Source organism: Pinus tabuliformis, chromosome 5_2, assembly GCF_031772625.1.
Source record: "Pinus tabuliformis cultivar Carrire ecotype Pingquan chromosome 5_2, CPIR1, whole genome shotgun sequence".
NCBI lineage: Eukaryota > Viridiplantae > Streptophyta > Pinopsida > Pinales > Pinaceae > Pinus > Pinus tabuliformis.
Genome location: NC_142306.1, coordinates 254820958 through 254838588, shown reverse-complemented (window position 1 = coordinate 254838588; position 17631 = coordinate 254820958).

The following is a 17631-nucleotide window of genomic DNA, read 5'->3' as shown; positions in this document are numbered from 1 at the left end:
TACTCTAAAATTGATTGATTTCGTAGCTGCCGAGTTCTTGTTTCTGTGACTGCTTCCGGTTCCAATATAATTTTTCCTTCCTTGTCAAGTTCTGGCAATATTGTTTGAACTGGGAGCTTGTCGCCTATAACCTTCTTTAAACATGAAACATGGAAAACTGGGTGCAATCGAGAAGCTGTAGGAAGCTCCAATTTGTATGCCATAGTACCAATCTTTTCCAACACCTTGTACGGACCATAATACTTTGGTGATAATTTATTATCCTTCTTAGCTTGCTTTAGGGACATTTGCTTATATGGTTGTAGTCGTAGGAATACCCAATCACCTACATCAAAACTTCTTTCACTGCGATGTTGATCTGCCTGTTGTTTCATTCTATTTTGTGCCAACACGAGGTTATCCTTTAAGAGTTGGAGGACTTGTTGTTGATGTTCGATGTGATGTTCCACTGCTTGAACCTTAGAATTTTCTCTTAAATATGATGTGATTGATGGTGGTTGGTACCCATAAAGTGCCATAAATGGGGTCATTTTTGTTGTTGTATGGAAGGAAGTGTTATACCACCATTCAGCCAGAGGCAACCATTTGACCCATTGTGTCTGTTTATCAGATACAAAGCAATGAAGATATCCTTCCAAACATTTGTTTACTATCTCAGTTTGCCCATCAGATTGAGGATGATAAGATGAGCTATGAGCTAACTGAGTACCAAGACAAGAAAATAATTCTGTCCAAAAATTTCCAGTGAAAATGGGATCTCTGTCACTTACAATAATCTTTGGGTTTCCATGTATCTTTTGAACTGTTTCCATAAATGCAGTAGAAACTGTACTGGCTTTAAATGGATGTGATAATGCACAAAAGTGTGCATACTTGGTAAGTCTGTCAACTACCACCATGATGACACTCTTTCCCTCAGACTTGGGTAAACCTGTGATAAAATCCATTGAAACCTCCTCCCAACGTTGGCTTGGAATGGATAAAGGTTGTAATAGACCCGGTGTCTTAATTGTTTCAACTTTATTTTGTTTGCAAACCAAACATTCCGCTACAAACTTTTGAATATCTGATTTAAGGCCATCCCAAAAAAATTCCTTCTTAACCCTGTGGTAAGTTTTTAAAAATCCTGAGTGCCCTCCTAAGGGAGAAGTGTGCAATTCCATAAGAATCTTTTGTTTTAGTTGGGAATTCTTACAGAGGTATAAGCGATCTTTGTACCATAACGAATCATTTTTCCAGCTAAATGTATCAGAAGTACTTGAATCTTGTTGTAGCTTTCGAATAAGTGCCCACACTTCTTCGTCATTCTTCCATTCCTCCTTTGCTTCGTTTATCCAATCTGGTTGGATAATAGAAATGGCACACAACAGTGGTTCCATATCCTCATCCTTTCTTGAGAGTGCATTTGCCACCACATTTTGCTTCCCTTTTTTGTAGATGATTTCAAAGTCGTAACCCAACATCTTTGTGACCCACTTTTGTTGCTCTTCAGAGGATAATCTTTGTTCTAAAAAGTATTTAAGGCTATCATGATCTGTTTTTACCTTGAAGTGTCTTCCCATTAGGTAGGGTCGTCATTTCTTAAGTGCATGGAGTATTGCCAACATTTCCTTCTCATAAATAGCTTTGCTTAAAAACTTTCCCTTGATTGCATGACTTTCAAAAGCAATGGGTCTTTCATCTTGCATTAGAACAACACCAATTACATTTCCTGAAGCATCACATTCCACAATAAAGGTTTTTGCGAAGTCCGGTGTAGCTAAGACTGGTGCTTGGCACATTGCCTCCTTAAGATGTTTAAAGGTCTTTGTTGCTTCCGGAGTCTATGAAAATGAATCTTTCTTCAATAATGTTGTTAGAGGTGCTGCTATTCTCCCATAATTCTTAACAAACTTGTGATAATACCCTGTCAACCCAAGAAATCCTCGCAGATGCTTTATGGATGTGGGGATTTTCCATTCCTTAATGGCTTTAATTTTGCTAGGGTCTACCTTAACTCCTTCATGAGATACAATATGACCCAAATATTCCACCTCCTGAACTCCAAAGAAACATTTGGATCTTTTTGCATATAATTGTTTCTCCTCCAATAGTTGTAGCACCTTGTCAACATGTTCAACATGATCCTTCCAAGACTTGCTGTAGATTAGTATATCATCAAAAAATACTAACACAAATTTTCTAAGGAATGGTTTGAAAATTGAATTCATCAAACCTTGAAATGTTGAAGGTGCATTGGTAAGGCCAAAAGGCATGACCAAAAATTCATAATGACCCTCATGAGTTCTAAATTCCATTTTCGGAATGTCTTCAATCTTCATTCTGATTTGATGATATCGCGAACGAAGATCCAACTTGGTGAAGTAAATTGATCCATGCAATTCATCCAGTAATTCATCAATGACAAGAATGGGGAACTTATCTTTAATAGTGAGCTTGTTGAGCTCCCTATAATCTGGACACATGCACCATGACCCATCCTTCTTGTGCACCAATACTACTGGAGCTGAGAAAGAACTTTGACTCGGTTGAATTATACCAGCCTCTAGCATTTCTGCAACCATACGTTCAATTTCACTTTTTTGGACATATGGATATCTGTATGGCCTAATGTTTGGAGGAACACTTCCTGGAATCAGATGAATAGCATGATCATGATCACGCATAGGTGGGAGACCTTTGGGAGTCTCAAATACCTTGGAATGAATTTCTAGGACTTTTTGGAGATCTGGAGAAATAGATGATTCCAATGTGGAAACATCTAGCGAACATAATTGTGCAATTACACCTCTTTGCTCCTTTTTTAGAAGCTTTGTCATGCCATTAGAGCTGATTATCTTTCCTGGTTTCCCTGCAATACCCCTTAATTCAACTTCCTTTCCTTCCACAGAAAATTTCATGAAAAGTTCTTGAAAATTAAAAGCTATTGTACCCAAGGATTGTAGCCATTGGACTCCTAGTACAACATCAACACCTCCCATTGGAATGGAAAGCATTGGGCTAGTCAATACATATTATCCCATGGATAGCTTGATATTATGGCACTTTCCAGAACAATTTATTGTTCTTCCATTTGCAATCATCACTTGACACTCTGGGGCTGGATATATGAAGCAATTCAATTCTTTTGCTACCCTACAATGAATAAAATTGTGGGTGCTTCCTGAATCAATCAACACTATTACCTTTTTCTTCTTGATTTGTCCTTCTATCTTGATGGTTTGAGGAGTGGTAATTCCCGCCAATGCATTACAAGATATGGTCGGATTTATTTTTTCTTCATCTAGGCTTTGTTGCTGGAATATATCCTCTTCTTTTGACCTTTCTTGCTCCTTTTCTTCTTCCTCTTCACAATCTATGTAGAATAATTTCTTCTCAGCACACTTATGACCTTTTGTGTATTTGCTATCACAATTGTAACAAAGCCCTTTTTCTCTTTTTTCTTCCAATTGTTGTGGTGTCAACCTTGTAGGTTGTGGAAGACTACGGGCAACAACACTTCCGTCTTTATAGTTGTGAATGGTATGCTTCCTAGTTGCCATAATTTTGCTTTCCATTTTTCTTGCTAACCTGAATGCCTTCTCTAATGAATCAGGTTCCCAAAGGCGCACATCATGTTGGATATTATCCTTTAAAGACCCTATGAACACATCAATCCTATGCTCCTCTGGAATATCTTTTACCCTTATGTTCAATTTTTGGAACTCCTCAATGTGCTCCATTATTGAACCCTTTTGTTTGAGACTTATCAATTGGCTAAAAAAAGTGTTGCTTTTTTTATCCTCATAATGTGCTATCAATTCTTCCGTAAAAATTGCCCAAGTGATAAACTGTTTACGAGAACAAAGCCATTGATACTGTTATCACTTAGAACTAAAAATTTGATGCATATAATTTTCTATCCTAGCTCGATGACAAAGTTTCACAGCTCAATCATGATTCGGCAGTTTCGCAGCGCAATCATGATTAAGAAGTTTCGCAGTGCATCATGATTAGGCAATTTCGCAGCGCATCATTAAAATTTAAACTAACAACACTGCGAAATCATGGATTTGTACTTTCGCAGCGAATCTTTCCCGAAATATCAAGTCCGTTAGGTTTTCAGCGGAAATATTCAAAATTCAAGCGAGGCTGAATTCAAAAAGAAGCTGAATCACAATTCCAACCGGAGCTGGTAGTCTTTGTGTGCGAAGATTTGGAAGAATCCATGGAGAAAAAAGAGCACAAATCCAGTAAACCTCTAAGGACTGAACCCGAGGGCCTGGATATAATGCTGAGAGATGAAGGGGTGAAGAAAGCGTTTAAAAATGCCGGGTACTGGAACTTTTGCAAAAAGTTACAAGGAGGGCATGCGCAGGTAGCTAAAGAATTTGCACTAAACTTCACTGGTTTGAATTAAAAGGTAGCTATGTTAGAAGTGCAGGTTTCTCCAGAGGCAATATATGCTGTGACAGAGATCCCAAGAGGACAAGAGGAATGGTTTAAAAATTTCAAATTTGACAAGAATCCTTGTAAGGAGTTTTTAAAGGATGCATATGTAAATGAAGATTTGAGTAGGGGAGTGCCCAAGAATTATGTCAAAGAACATTATGCTCTCTTACTGACATGCATACAAAAATATTTGACTTGTGAGGGAAGGTATAACAAGGTTTATTCATACCATTTCAAACTGCTTTTGAATTTCACTGGGAAAGTCTCCATAGACCTACCTTTTTATTTGTTCCGTAGTTTGAGTAAGATGTGTGATAAAGTACAGCTGAGAAAAGAGGATTCTGAAACCTCTTTGTTTCATCATGGTTTGATCAAGTTGCTGGTTTTAGATGACCTCCAAAAGATAGACAGAGACGGGAATTCTTTTATTTTTATGGCTGGATTCCAAAGCAAGACTGGCCTCACTCCACAACCGACCAGAGATTTTACAATAGCTGAGCTCCAAAAAGAGGCAAGAGCTAAAAGGGTTCCAAAGTCACAGCTAAGAAAACCAGTGAAGCCTCTCATCATCCAAGATCAACCTCAGCAGTCAACCAAGGAAAACGCTCAGGGTAAGAAGACTATACCTGAAACAAGCACATCTGAAGCAGTCTCAAGGGTAAGAACAAGAAGCCAGACAAATAAGGAAAAAGCTAAAGTTGTAGCAGTTGAAGATAGCCCAGTGTCCAAGGAAAATTTGAATGATTTGTTACAGGCCATTGAATTTGAGCAGTCTCTACCAGTCCAAATTGAATTTATGCAGTCAGAGCAAGAAGGTACCAAGAAATCCAAGGCTTCAAAAAGGCTTAAATTTGATGAGCCAGCTGAAGAATTCATTTTTAAACCTAGAAGACCTATGACAAGGAGATTCCAGCAAGTACAAGAAGCACTACCGAGAATAGAGGAAACAGAGGAAGGAACACAAAAGGACACGGGAAAAATAACCATTGCATCTCATGAAGATAATATAGCAGTCATACAGAGACAATTGGAATCAGCTAAGTATGAAATTGGTAAATTGAGGAAAGCCGCTAGGAAGCATGCAGCCATACATGCAAAATATTATAAAACCCTATGGAAAGGGAATGATGTTGTAGAAGCTCAGCTGAATTCAGTGGTCGATGGCCATGCACAATTTCACACCTGGACAGTACCAGTAATCAAAGAAGCTAAGTATATCAAAAGGATTAATATGCAACTGAGAGCTGGGAATAGAGCTATGAGGAAACAAATTGAAGATTTGAAGACACAACTGAGCCAGCTACCTGCTAAATGAGTTTTATTTTCATAAAAGGTTTTGTTTCAAATTTTTGACAAATTTGCTTAATCTTATTCTTCTGAAGAAATATAATCCCTGTTCAACATGTGGAAAGTCGGAGGGAGTTTTTTGGCAATAAAATACTCGGTTGATAAAGATCTCGGGTCAAAGGCAAACTATTTCAAATAACTCAGTAGTTTCGTAGCGCGCTACGAAACTGCTGAAGATGTTGTTTTTAACGCAAATCAAGTAGTTTGAATTATAAGCGGGAATTTTGAAAGGGAAACATCTAAAGGGTGTCCAAGACATCAGCTGGACCGAACAACAGTCAATCAGGTCAAGACAGATGGATGTTTGAAAGGGTTGAATATTCAAATCCAATTTTGAATTTTTGTCATAAAGCCCCTTTATCACAGTTCAAAATACATCGAACGATTTGCCTACAAGAAATTTTTTCCTGTACACATGTTCATCAAAAAAGCTTACAACGCATCAAGGACGTGGCAGTCTTTCACATCTTAGGTAATTAAAGGCTAAAGAACTTGCTTCTGTGCATTCGAAGATTTTGGAAAAAACTGAAGCCGAGAAGCAAGGGTAACCTCCCAATATTTCAGAGCAGTTAAAAAGTTTCAACATCCAAGGTCAACATGGGGCATTAAATACCTATCTCAGCCATCTCAGCTAAACTGAAAGAGGACCAGGTGTCAAAGAACGAGGAGAAGCCATCATGCATATAATATGGAGTTAGAGTCATAGTAGATTTAGAACTCTAAAAAAGCTCTAGTTAGCACTTTATTGTATTTATTAGTTAGTTAAATAGTTGATAGGTGTCATTAGAGGTAGTTTTCGAATTCCGCTCATGCTTGAGGAGGAATCTCGATCAGTTAGAATAAGAACTCTCTATATAGCTGAAACATCAATGAAATTGGGGTTGGAAAACATTATGACAGGGCATTGTATTTGGCTTATGTAAAGAGAGAGTTTCAGTAATATAATTTGGCTTTACTTCTCAGGATTCATGAAGGATTTCTATGTTCAGAATGTGTGATCTTGTCTTTTCCTTAAACTTTTACAGTTGTATAAATGTATAATCACTCAGAATTCGCTGATTGTGCTCTGATTTTCTGTATGCATTTATAAACTGTGGTTCCATATGAGTTGTTTTCTAAATATTCAAATGCTGAATGCCCTGACTTCTATGTAAAGTCAAGATCATTGTTTATTAAGTTGTTGTTGACTCCATAGGCCCAATGGAAACTTGTTTAATGTTTTTCCAACATTCATATTTGTCTCAGTGATTTCACAAAGAGTTAGCCATCTTATCTTAATCAAAATCATTAACCCATCTAGAGAGAGCCCTCTTAGGTTAAGGAGGCTAAGCCTCAGCCTAAAGTAGGTTTGAAATAGTTACTTGAAGTCTTCCTGGTCTGCAGCCTTCTAGGGCATGATTTTGAGATAACATTTTGGTGCGTCTGCTTGGAGTCTGAAGATTACTCATTCCCGAAATTATGAAGCTGAACTTCTGAAGGTAGCAGGAGCTCAAAGGGTTTTCGAGGCTGCATTCTAACTTGGTGACTCCATACAATCTTAAAATTTAAAAGGTGGCTTCGAGAGGAAGATATACAAGGAGTAATCCTGACCCAAATCCACCTACTCCTGTGGATAATCCGAACACCATCTCAAGGAGCAGGCAAAGATTTCCTGATATACCAGGTACTTCATCTGTATCAAAATCTCTGTTCCCTCAATTTTCTAGAAGTCCTCAAGATAAAATTGTTGATGATAAAATTCATGAGGTATTGTTGGGGTCTGAAAACGAAGAAGAGCTTATTGGAATTATTTTAAATTTACAAAAAAGAGGCATTGATACTTCATCTTTAGTGTCACAAAAGGATAAGGAAGAGTTTTGGGAGGTTGTTACTTCAGAATTACTATTAGAAGAAGAAGATTTGAACCAACTCAAAGAGCTTGATCCTTTTGAAGTTTTTCTCAAATCCAAAACTGGTTTACCTCTCCCGAATTGGAGTTCCCTTGTTAGTGGTTTGCAAAGTCCAAATAGCCCTTTTCGTACCAATACTTTATCTTCTGCCTCTGCTACTCCTAATAGTCCTAAGACACTATCTCATACTAGTTCTGGTTCCACTGGTCATACAATACTTGTTGTTATTGCTCCTCCATTCATTATGGCTATACCTGCTAGGTATGCTCCTCTAGCTCTCCCTGCTGTTTTACATGATCTTCCTAGTAAATATGCTGCCAGAATTCCAACATGGGGAGGAGATGAAGATATTACAGTGGAGGAACACGTGGATAGGTTCAATGATTTTGTTGAAAGGGAAGAAGTGGATGATGAAGATGTAAAACTAAGATTGTTTGCTCAAACTTTCATTGGGGAAGTCAGAAAATGGTTTAAAGCCCTTAGAGCCGGAAGCATTCATAGTTGGGCTGAATTTGAAGACAACTTTCTAAGGAAATGGGGAAATAGAACCAACCCTGTTCAAGCCCTTACTGAATACAACAATCTTAGGAGAGCTCCAGAGGAGACTGTCGAAAACTTCTCTAAGAGGTTTAATAAAATATACAATTCTATTCCAGCTCATTTGAAACCTCCTAGAGCCTTGGCACAGTTGAGATATGCTGAATAATTTGATTCAGATTTCTCTCTTTTACTCAGAGAAAGAGAGTCTGCCACTCTTGCTGACATGCAAAATGATGCAATTAAGGTAGAGGTGAATATGCTTGCTGCTAAGAAATCAAAGATGGCGAAGACTAAGCTGAAGGAAGAAGAGAAGCCTTCTACCTATGCTCAAGAAGACAAGTTTGAAACAATGATGAAAACCATGGAGAAATTGATGGATCGACTAGCTCTTGGTAATGCTTCTGCTCCTCCAACACAACAAGGACCTCAATTCAGGAACCCTCAGTTTAGAAGACCTCAGAATCAGCAAAGGCCAAGAGACAACAGAAATCAGCAGGCAGATCCTCTAGTGAGACCTCCCTTCCAACAAAATTTGGTAGATGAAGAGGAAGAAGATGAACCTGAAGTCCTTGAGGAATCAATCCATTGTTTTGATGAAGAAATTTTAGTAATTTTCTTGACCAAGGAGGAACATGATGAGTCCAGCATGATAAAATCGGGAGAAGAGCCTTCAGATTTTTTAAAGGGCTATCAGCACGCTATCTTTGAGATGCAAAAGCAGTATAACCTTTGGAATAGAGATGTTCCTATTACAGGAAACAAAGCACAGCTCAAGAAGAATACATCAAGGACAGTTGATGATAAAAAGGAAAAATCAAAGGTAGTTGAAGGTAAAGATGATTCTCCTCTTGACAAAAAGGGTATTCAAATTTCTTCTCCTCCCAAAGAAATCGACAAGACTACTTATGTTTTTAATATTGAGAATGAGATTGCAAAAATTAAAATATCAGTCCCTTTTAATGAAATTCTCAAGGTAGACAAATACAGAAGCAAAATTGTTGAAATGCTTAATTCACAACCAGGAGTGGCTGATATCCTAAATGTACAAGAAGATAATCCTATTATTTGTTTGGGTCCAAGACTTGAGGATGAACAAAATGAAGAGTTTCCCCCTTTCTACATAAGCATTACCATTCATGATATGACTCTACGTAATGCTATGTTAGATTCGGGGGCATCACATAATCTCATGCCTAAGGTAATCATGTAAAGACTGGGGTTGCAGGTAACTAGGCCATATAAGGATTTATTTTCCTTTGATTCAAAAAGAGTCCATTGCATTGGTTTGATAAAAGATGTTGTTGTGGGGCTCACACAAATTCCAGCAAAAACAACTGTCATGGACATTGTTGTTGCAGAAATTCCACCAAAGTTTGGGATGCTTCTTTCAAGGTCATGGGAAGCAAAAATCAAGGGCACAATGCAGAAGGATCTTACATATGCTACCATCCCAGTGTTTGGTTAACAGAGGAGGTTTTATCGCGAAACCAGGATGGCCTACATGGTAACCAGCAAAGAAAAGCCTCAGAATTTTCATATTTACTCATGTGATACTGGTCTTGGATCAGCTATTCTTTTCAATGAAGCAGTTGGAAGAGAATCACAAGATAAACCTGTGGAAAATCAGTGTCAAGAAGGGTAGCAAGGAAATGAAAGGGACATCATGGGCTGCTGGTCATTGTACTTTGATGGATCAGCAGGAAACGAAGGGGCAGGAGCTGGAATTTGGATCACTAGCCCAACTGAAGAAAGTAAGTTTCTCTCATACAAATTAAATTTTGATTGTACCAATAACATGGCTGAGTACGAATCTCTGGTTTTAGGTTTGGAAACCTTGATAAAGTTGAAAGCAAAAAAAATTGTTGTTTGTGGAGATTCGGAATTAGTAATTAAACAAGTAGAAGGTACATATCAAACTAAGGATGCAAGGATGAGAGCATACAAAAATTTAGTGTTGGAGATGTTGCAAAAATTTCAATCCTATTCCTTCAGCATCAAAACCAGAGATCAAAACTCTATTGCAGATTCACTTGCTGTTTCAGCCAGTCTCTTTATTATTCCTAAACATTCTTCTGAAAGCTATGAAGTGGAGGTTCGCCATAGACCAGTCATACTGGATAATATCACAAATTGGCAAGTTTTTGAAGATGATCACCAGGTAAGGAACTTCATTGAATTAAAAGAAGAGTTTGAGCACAATCAGATAGATCACCAGAATATGTTAATAGAGTCAAAGGAAAGTTCTGAAGTCTTACAGTTACAAAACAACTTAATCCCTAAAGGCCTCATTCCCCTTGAAAAATTATTTGATAAAAATGATGTGTTCAAAGCACCAAGACTACAAGCTAATAAAGAGGAAGTAGAAAACTGTAATTTAGGTGACTCAGTTGTGCCTAAAATAGTCAAGATTTCCAAATTCCTTTCAGCTGATATGAAGACTAAATATGTTGAGATGATGAAAAGATTCATTGATGTTTTTGCATGGAGCTATGCTGACTTGAAACAATATAATTCTTCAATCATACAACATACTATTCCTATTAAGCAGAATGAAAAGCCTTTTAAGCAGAAGCTAAGAAGAATTAATCCTCTTCTAATGCCACTAATTGAAAAAGAAGTGAAAAAGCTTTTTGATGCTAAAATTATTGTCCCAATCAGATTCTCAAATTGGCTTGCTAACTTGGTACCAGTCAGAAAAAAGAATGGAGAGATCATAATTTGTATAGACTTCAGGAACTTAAACAAAGCTTCATTGAAAGATAATTACCCTCTCCCTAAAATGGATTTCATTCTACAAAACATTGTTGGTTCACAAAGGATGTCTATGCTTGATGGCTTCTCAGGGTATAATCAGATTCTTGTTCACCCAGATGATCAGGAGAAAACAGCTTTCACTACACCATGGGGAACATTCATGTATGCAAAAATGCCCTTTGGCCTCATGAACGCAGGAGCGACTTTCCAGAGAGCAATGGATATTGCTTTTGCTGAAGAAAAGGACAAATCAGTGGTGGTTTATCTTGATGATATCACAGTTTTTTCAAAAAGAGAAGAAGACCACTTAAAGCACCTTGAAAGGGTCCTACTGAAGTGTAGGAGGTTTGGTATTTCTCTAAACCCAACCAAAAGTATTTTTGCTTTAACTTCTGGCAAACTGCTTGGTCATATTATTTCTGAAGAAGGAATTAGGATTGATCCTAATAGAGTTAGTGCAATTCAAAGGTTAGATCTACCAAGGAGTAAGAATGAGATTCAATCCTTTCTTGGGAAAGTGAACTTTATTAGAAGATTCATTCCTAATTTTGCTGAAGTTGTCAAGAACATAACAAAAATGTTAAAGAAAGGAGCAGATTTTAAATGGACAGCTGAAGCAAAGAAATCATTTGAAGAGATCAAAAAGGCACTTACTCAAGCACCAGTACTCATCAGCCCGGATTTTACCAAGGAGTTCCTTATCTTCACATTCGCTTCTGAAGACACAATTGCTGGAGTTTTATTGCAAAAATGAAATCAAGGTACTGAACAACCCATTTCTTTCTTTAGCAAGACATTAGCCAATGCTGAATTGAAATATAATATCTTAGAGAAACAAGCCTATGCATTGGTGAAAGCAATTAAAGATTTCAGAATCTATGTTTTGCACTCTCACATTGTTTCATACGTGCCAAATGCTGTTATAAAGGATATTCTTACAGAAGCTGATCCAGATGGAAAAAGGGGAAAGTGGATAGCAAAACTGTTGGAGTATGACATTGAGATCAAACCCACCAAGTTGGTAAAGGGTCAAGACCTAGCCAAATTGTTGACTCAATCAAATCTGGACTGTATTGATATTAATTTAAGCACAGAAATCTCAGAAATTTCTGAAAATGAAGAGGAATTGGTCCAGATAAATGAAAAATTCTTGATCTCATAATGGTACAAGGATATAGCTTTTGTTTTGCAACATAATAGAGCTCCTGATAATCTTTCAAAATCCAAAGCTCGGTTTACCAAATTGAAATCTCTCAGATATTTTGCGTATGACCAAAATTTGTTTTGGAAGGATGCAGGAGGAATATTGTTAAATTGCCTCATTGAAGAAGAAGCTGATAAGGTAATTGATGAGTTTCATAAAGGGGATTGTGGAGGACATCACTATTGGAAAGCCACTGCAAACAAGATCTTGAGAGCTGGCTATTTTTTGCCAACTATGTTTAGAGATATCTATAAAAAGATAGCCACATGCCATGAATGTCAAGTGTTTGAAGGAAAGAGAAAGCTTATGCCAATGCCCTTGGTTCCTATTTATGTTGAAGCACCTTTCCAGCAGTGGGGATTAGACTTTATAGGGGAAATACATCCTCCTTCATCAAGACAGCATCGCTGGATTCTCACAGCCACCGATTACTTTACAAAATGGATAGAGGCAATACCCACAAGGCAAGCAAATGATTCAATGATTATTTCTTTCTTAGAAAACAATATATTATCAAGATTTGGTTGCCCAATCAAGATCATTACAGGCAATGCTCAAGCTTTCAAGTAAAAAAGAATGATTAATTTTTGTCATCAGTATCACATCTCCCTTGGACATTCTACTGCTTATTATCCACACAGAAATGGTTTGGCTGAGTCATAAAACAAGAGCCTTGTGAGAATCATTAAGAAGTTGCTGCAAGAAAATAAAAAGGCTTGGCATTTGAAATTGAAATATGCTTTATGGGCTGACCGAATTTGCACAAAAAGGTCCATTGGAACATCACCATACGAGCTAGTATATGGGGCAGAGGCTATATTTCCAACATCCCTCAGAGTACCAGTAATGAAGCTGATTCAAGGACTAGAAGAGGAACGAAATGCTATACAATGAAGGCTCAATCAGCTAATAGCTTTACAAGAGAAGAGAAATGAGGTATTTGACAGTCATCAACAAAACCAGAACAGGATCAAGAGAGCATTTGACAAAAAGATCAAAGAAGTTACATTCCAGATTCATGATAAAGTCTTGAAATGGGAAGCCAGAATTGAAGAGAAATGTAAACATGGTAAATTTGAGAATTTGTGGAAAGGGCCATATCAAATTTCTACTTTCCATGGGAATAACACCTACATTCTACAAGAGATTGATGGAACACCATATGCTGGAGGACCTGTTAATGGCAGGTTCCTAAAGCATTACAATTGATTGAATTTCTGCCAAGTATCCCACAAACATTGTATATAACTGTTTTATTAGTATTTATTTGTTGCAAATAAATGACAAGCTGAACAGGAAGCTCAAGCCCAAGGTGAAGGCTCACAAAGCTAGAAAGGGATGCTTGTCAACTCTGTTTATGTTTTCATAAATTGGACAAAGCACTGGACCTACGAGTTCTTAGTGTACTACAGGAGCACACTATCCCAAGTGGAGCCACTGTTATCACTTAGAACTAAAAATTTGATGCATATAATTTTCTATCCTAGCTCGATGACAAAGTTTCGCAGCACAATCATGATTCAGCAGTTTCGCAGCGCAATCATGATTAAGCAGTTTCATAGCGCATCATGATTAGGCAGTTTCGCAGCGCATCATTAAAATTTAAACTAACAGCGCTGCGAAATCATGGATTTGTACTTCCGCAACGAATCTTTCCCGAAATATCAAGTCCGTTAGGTTTTAAGGGTAAAGATTCAAAATTCAAGCGAGGCTGATAATCAAGCGAGGCTGAATTCAAAAAGAAGCTGAATCACAATTCCAACCGGAGCTAGTAGTCTTTGTGTGCGAAGATTTGGAAGAATCCATGGAGAAAAAAGAGCACAGATCCGGTAAACCTCTAAGGACTGAACCCGAGGGCCTGGATATAACGCTGAGAGATGAAGGGGTGAAGAAAGCGTTTAAAAATGCCGGGTGCTGGAACTTTTGCAAAAAGTTACAAGGAGGGCATGCGCAGGTAACTAAAGAATTTGCACTAAACTTCACTAGTTTGAATTCAAAGGTAGCTATGTTAGAAGTGCAGGTTTCTCCAGAGGCAATATCTGCTGTGACAGAGATTCCAAGAGGACAAGAGGAATGGTTTAAAAATTTCAAATTTGACATGAATCCTTGTAAGGAATTTTTAAAGGATGCATATGTAAATGAAGATTTGAGTAGGGGAGTGCCCAGGAATTATGTCAAAGAACATTATGCTCTCTTACTCACCTGCATACAAAAATATTTGACTTGTGAGGGAAGGTATAACAAGGTTTATTCATACCATTTCAAACTGCTTTTGCATTTCACTGGGAAAGTCTCCATAGATCTACCTTTTTATTTGTTCCATAGTTTGAGTAAGATGTGTGATAAAGTACAGCTGAGAAAAGAGGATTCTGAAACCTCTTTGTTTCATCATGGTTTGATCAAGTTGCTAGTTTTAGATGGCCTCCAAAAGAAAGACAGAGACTGGAATTCTTTTATTTTTATGGCTGGATTCCAAAGCAAGACTGGCCTCACTCCACAACCGGCTAGAGATTTTACAATAACTGAGCTCCAAAAAGAGGCAAGAGCTAAAAGGGTTGCAAAGTCACAGCTAAGAAAACCAGTGAAGCCTCTCATCATCCAAGATCAACCTCAGCAGTCAACCAAGGAAAAAGCTCAGGGTAAGAAGACTATACCTGAAACAAGCACATCTGAAGCAGTCTCAAGGGTAAGAACAAGAAGCCAGATAAATAAGGAAAAAGGTAAAGCTGTAGCAGTTGAAGAGAGCCCAGTGTCCAAGGCAAATTTGAATGATTTGTTACAGGCCATTGAATTCGAGCAGTCTCTACCAGTCCAAATTGAATTGATGCAGTCAGAGCAAGAAGGTACCAAGAAATCCAAGGCTTCAAAAAGGCTTAAATTTGATGAGCCAGCTGAAGGATTCATTTTTAAACCTAGAAGACCTATGACAAGGAGATTCCAGCATGTACAAGAAGCATTGTTGAGAACAGAGGAAACAGAGGAAGGAACACAAAAAGACACGGGCAAAATAACCATTGCATCTCAAGAAGATAATATAGCAGTCATACAGAGACAACTGGAATCAGCTAAGTATGAAATTGCTAAATTGAGGAAAGCCACTAGGAAGCATGCAGCCATACATGCAAAATATTATAAAACCCTATGGAAAGAGAATGCTGCTGTAGAAGCTCAGCTGAATTCAGTGGTTGATGGCCATGCACAATTTCACACCTGGACAGTACCAGCAATCAAAGAAGCTAAGTATATCAGAAGGATTAATATGCAACTGAGAGCTGGGAATAGAGCTATGAGGAAACAGATTGAAGATTTGAAGACACAACTGAGCCAGCTACCTGCTAAATGAGTTTTCTTTTCAAAAAAGGTTTTGTTTCAATTTTTTGACAAATTTGCTTAATCGTATTCTTCTGAATAAATATAATCCCTGTTCAACATGTGGAAAGTCAGAGGGAGTTTTTTGGCAATCAAATACTCAGTTGATAAAGATCTCGGGTCAAAGGCAAACTATTTCGAATAACTCAGCAGTTTCGTAGCACGCTACGAAACTGCTGAAGATGTTGTTTTTAACGCAAATCAAGTAGTTTGAATTATAAGCGGGAATTTTGAAAGGGAAACGTCTAAAGGGTGTGCAAGACATCAGCTGGACCGAACAACAGTCAATTAGGTCAAGACAGATGGATGTTTGAAAGGGTTGAATATTCAAATCCAATTTTGAATTTTTGTCATAAAGCCCCTTTATCACAGTTCAAAATACATCAAACGATTTGCCTGCAAGAAATTTTTGCCTATACACATGTTCATCAAAAAAGCTTACAACGCATCAAGGACGTGGCAGTCTTTCACATCTTAGGTAATTAAAGGCTAAATAACTTGCTTCTGTGTATTCGAAGATTTTGGAAAAAACTAAGCCGAGAAGCAAGGGTAACCTTCCAATATTTCATAGCAGTTAAAAAGTTTCAACATACAAGGTCAACATGGGGCATTAAATACCTATCTCAGCCATCTCAGCTAAACTGAAAGAGGACCAGGTGTCAAAGAACGAGGAGAAGCCATCATGCATATAATATGGAGTTAGAGTCATAGTAGATTTAGAACTCTAAAAAAGCTCCAATTAGCACTTTATTGTATTTATTAGTTAGTTAAATAGTTGATAGGTGTCATTAGAGGTAGTTTTCGAATTCACCTCATGCTTGAGGAGGAATCTCGATCAGTTAGAATAAGAACTCTATATATAGCTGAAACAACAATGAAATTGGGGTTGGAAAACTTTATGACAGGGCATTGTATTTGGATTATGTAAAGACAGAGTTTCAGTAATATAATTTGGCTTTACTTCTCAGGATTCATGAAGGATTTCTATGTTCAGAATGTGTGATCTTGTCTTTTCCTTAAATTTTTACAGTTGTATAAATGTATAATCACTCAGAATTCACTGATTGTGCTCTGATTTCCTGTATGCATTTATAAACTGTGGTTCCATATGAGTTGTGTTCTGAATATTCAAATGTTGAATGCCCTGACTTCTATGTAAAGTCAAGATCATTGTTTATTAAGTTGTTGTTGACTCCATAGGCCCAATGGAAACTTGTTTAATGTTTTTCCAACATTCATATTTGTCGCAGTTATTTCACAAAGAGTTAGGCATCTTATCTTAATCAAAATCATTAACCCATCTAGAGAGAGCCCTCTCAGGTTGAGGAGGCTAAGCCTCAGCCTAAAGTAGGTTTGAAATAGTTACTTGAAGTCTTCCTGGTCTGCAGCCTTCCAGGGCATGATTTTGAGATAACAGATACCATACAAACTAATTTGGTTCCAAATATAAAGTTGCCATACGTACCTTTTGTGTGTTTTTCACATTATTGAGATCGAAGAATTGCTCCATCTGTAATATCCATGTGGCGGGATCCTTGCCATCAAACTTCCTCATATCGATTTTTGGAACATGGTGAGTCTTCGATCCAACATTAGAGTCTATGGAATCATGATTAATATTTCTTTTGTTCTCATCATGAGTTTCCTTTAGTACTCTTTCACCCTTAGTGACCATTTCTTGTAGCAACTTATCCATCTTATCATCCATGCCATCAATTTTAGCGTCCATGCCATTCACCTTAGCTTCCATGACATCCATCTTAGCTTCTACACCTTTCTTTAAACCATCCATCTTAGCTTCTACATCTTTCCTTAAACCATCCATTTTTAGATTCTGTTGCTTTTTGTGCAAGTGACACTCGTTGCACTTGTTCTTGTAATTTTGATATATCATATAGCATTTCTTCTTCTTCTTCATGAGTCATGCTAGAGCTTTCAGGCTCCTTACTAGGTGTTTGCATTTTCTTTCCTCAGGGCATCAGTTACCGATAATAATTCTCTAATATGCCCTTTGAATTCCTTCAAAATAAATTTTCAAACCAAACTTAAGCAAAAATTAAAGAAAATCTACACACCTTTTTTCACTTTGTAGGAGCT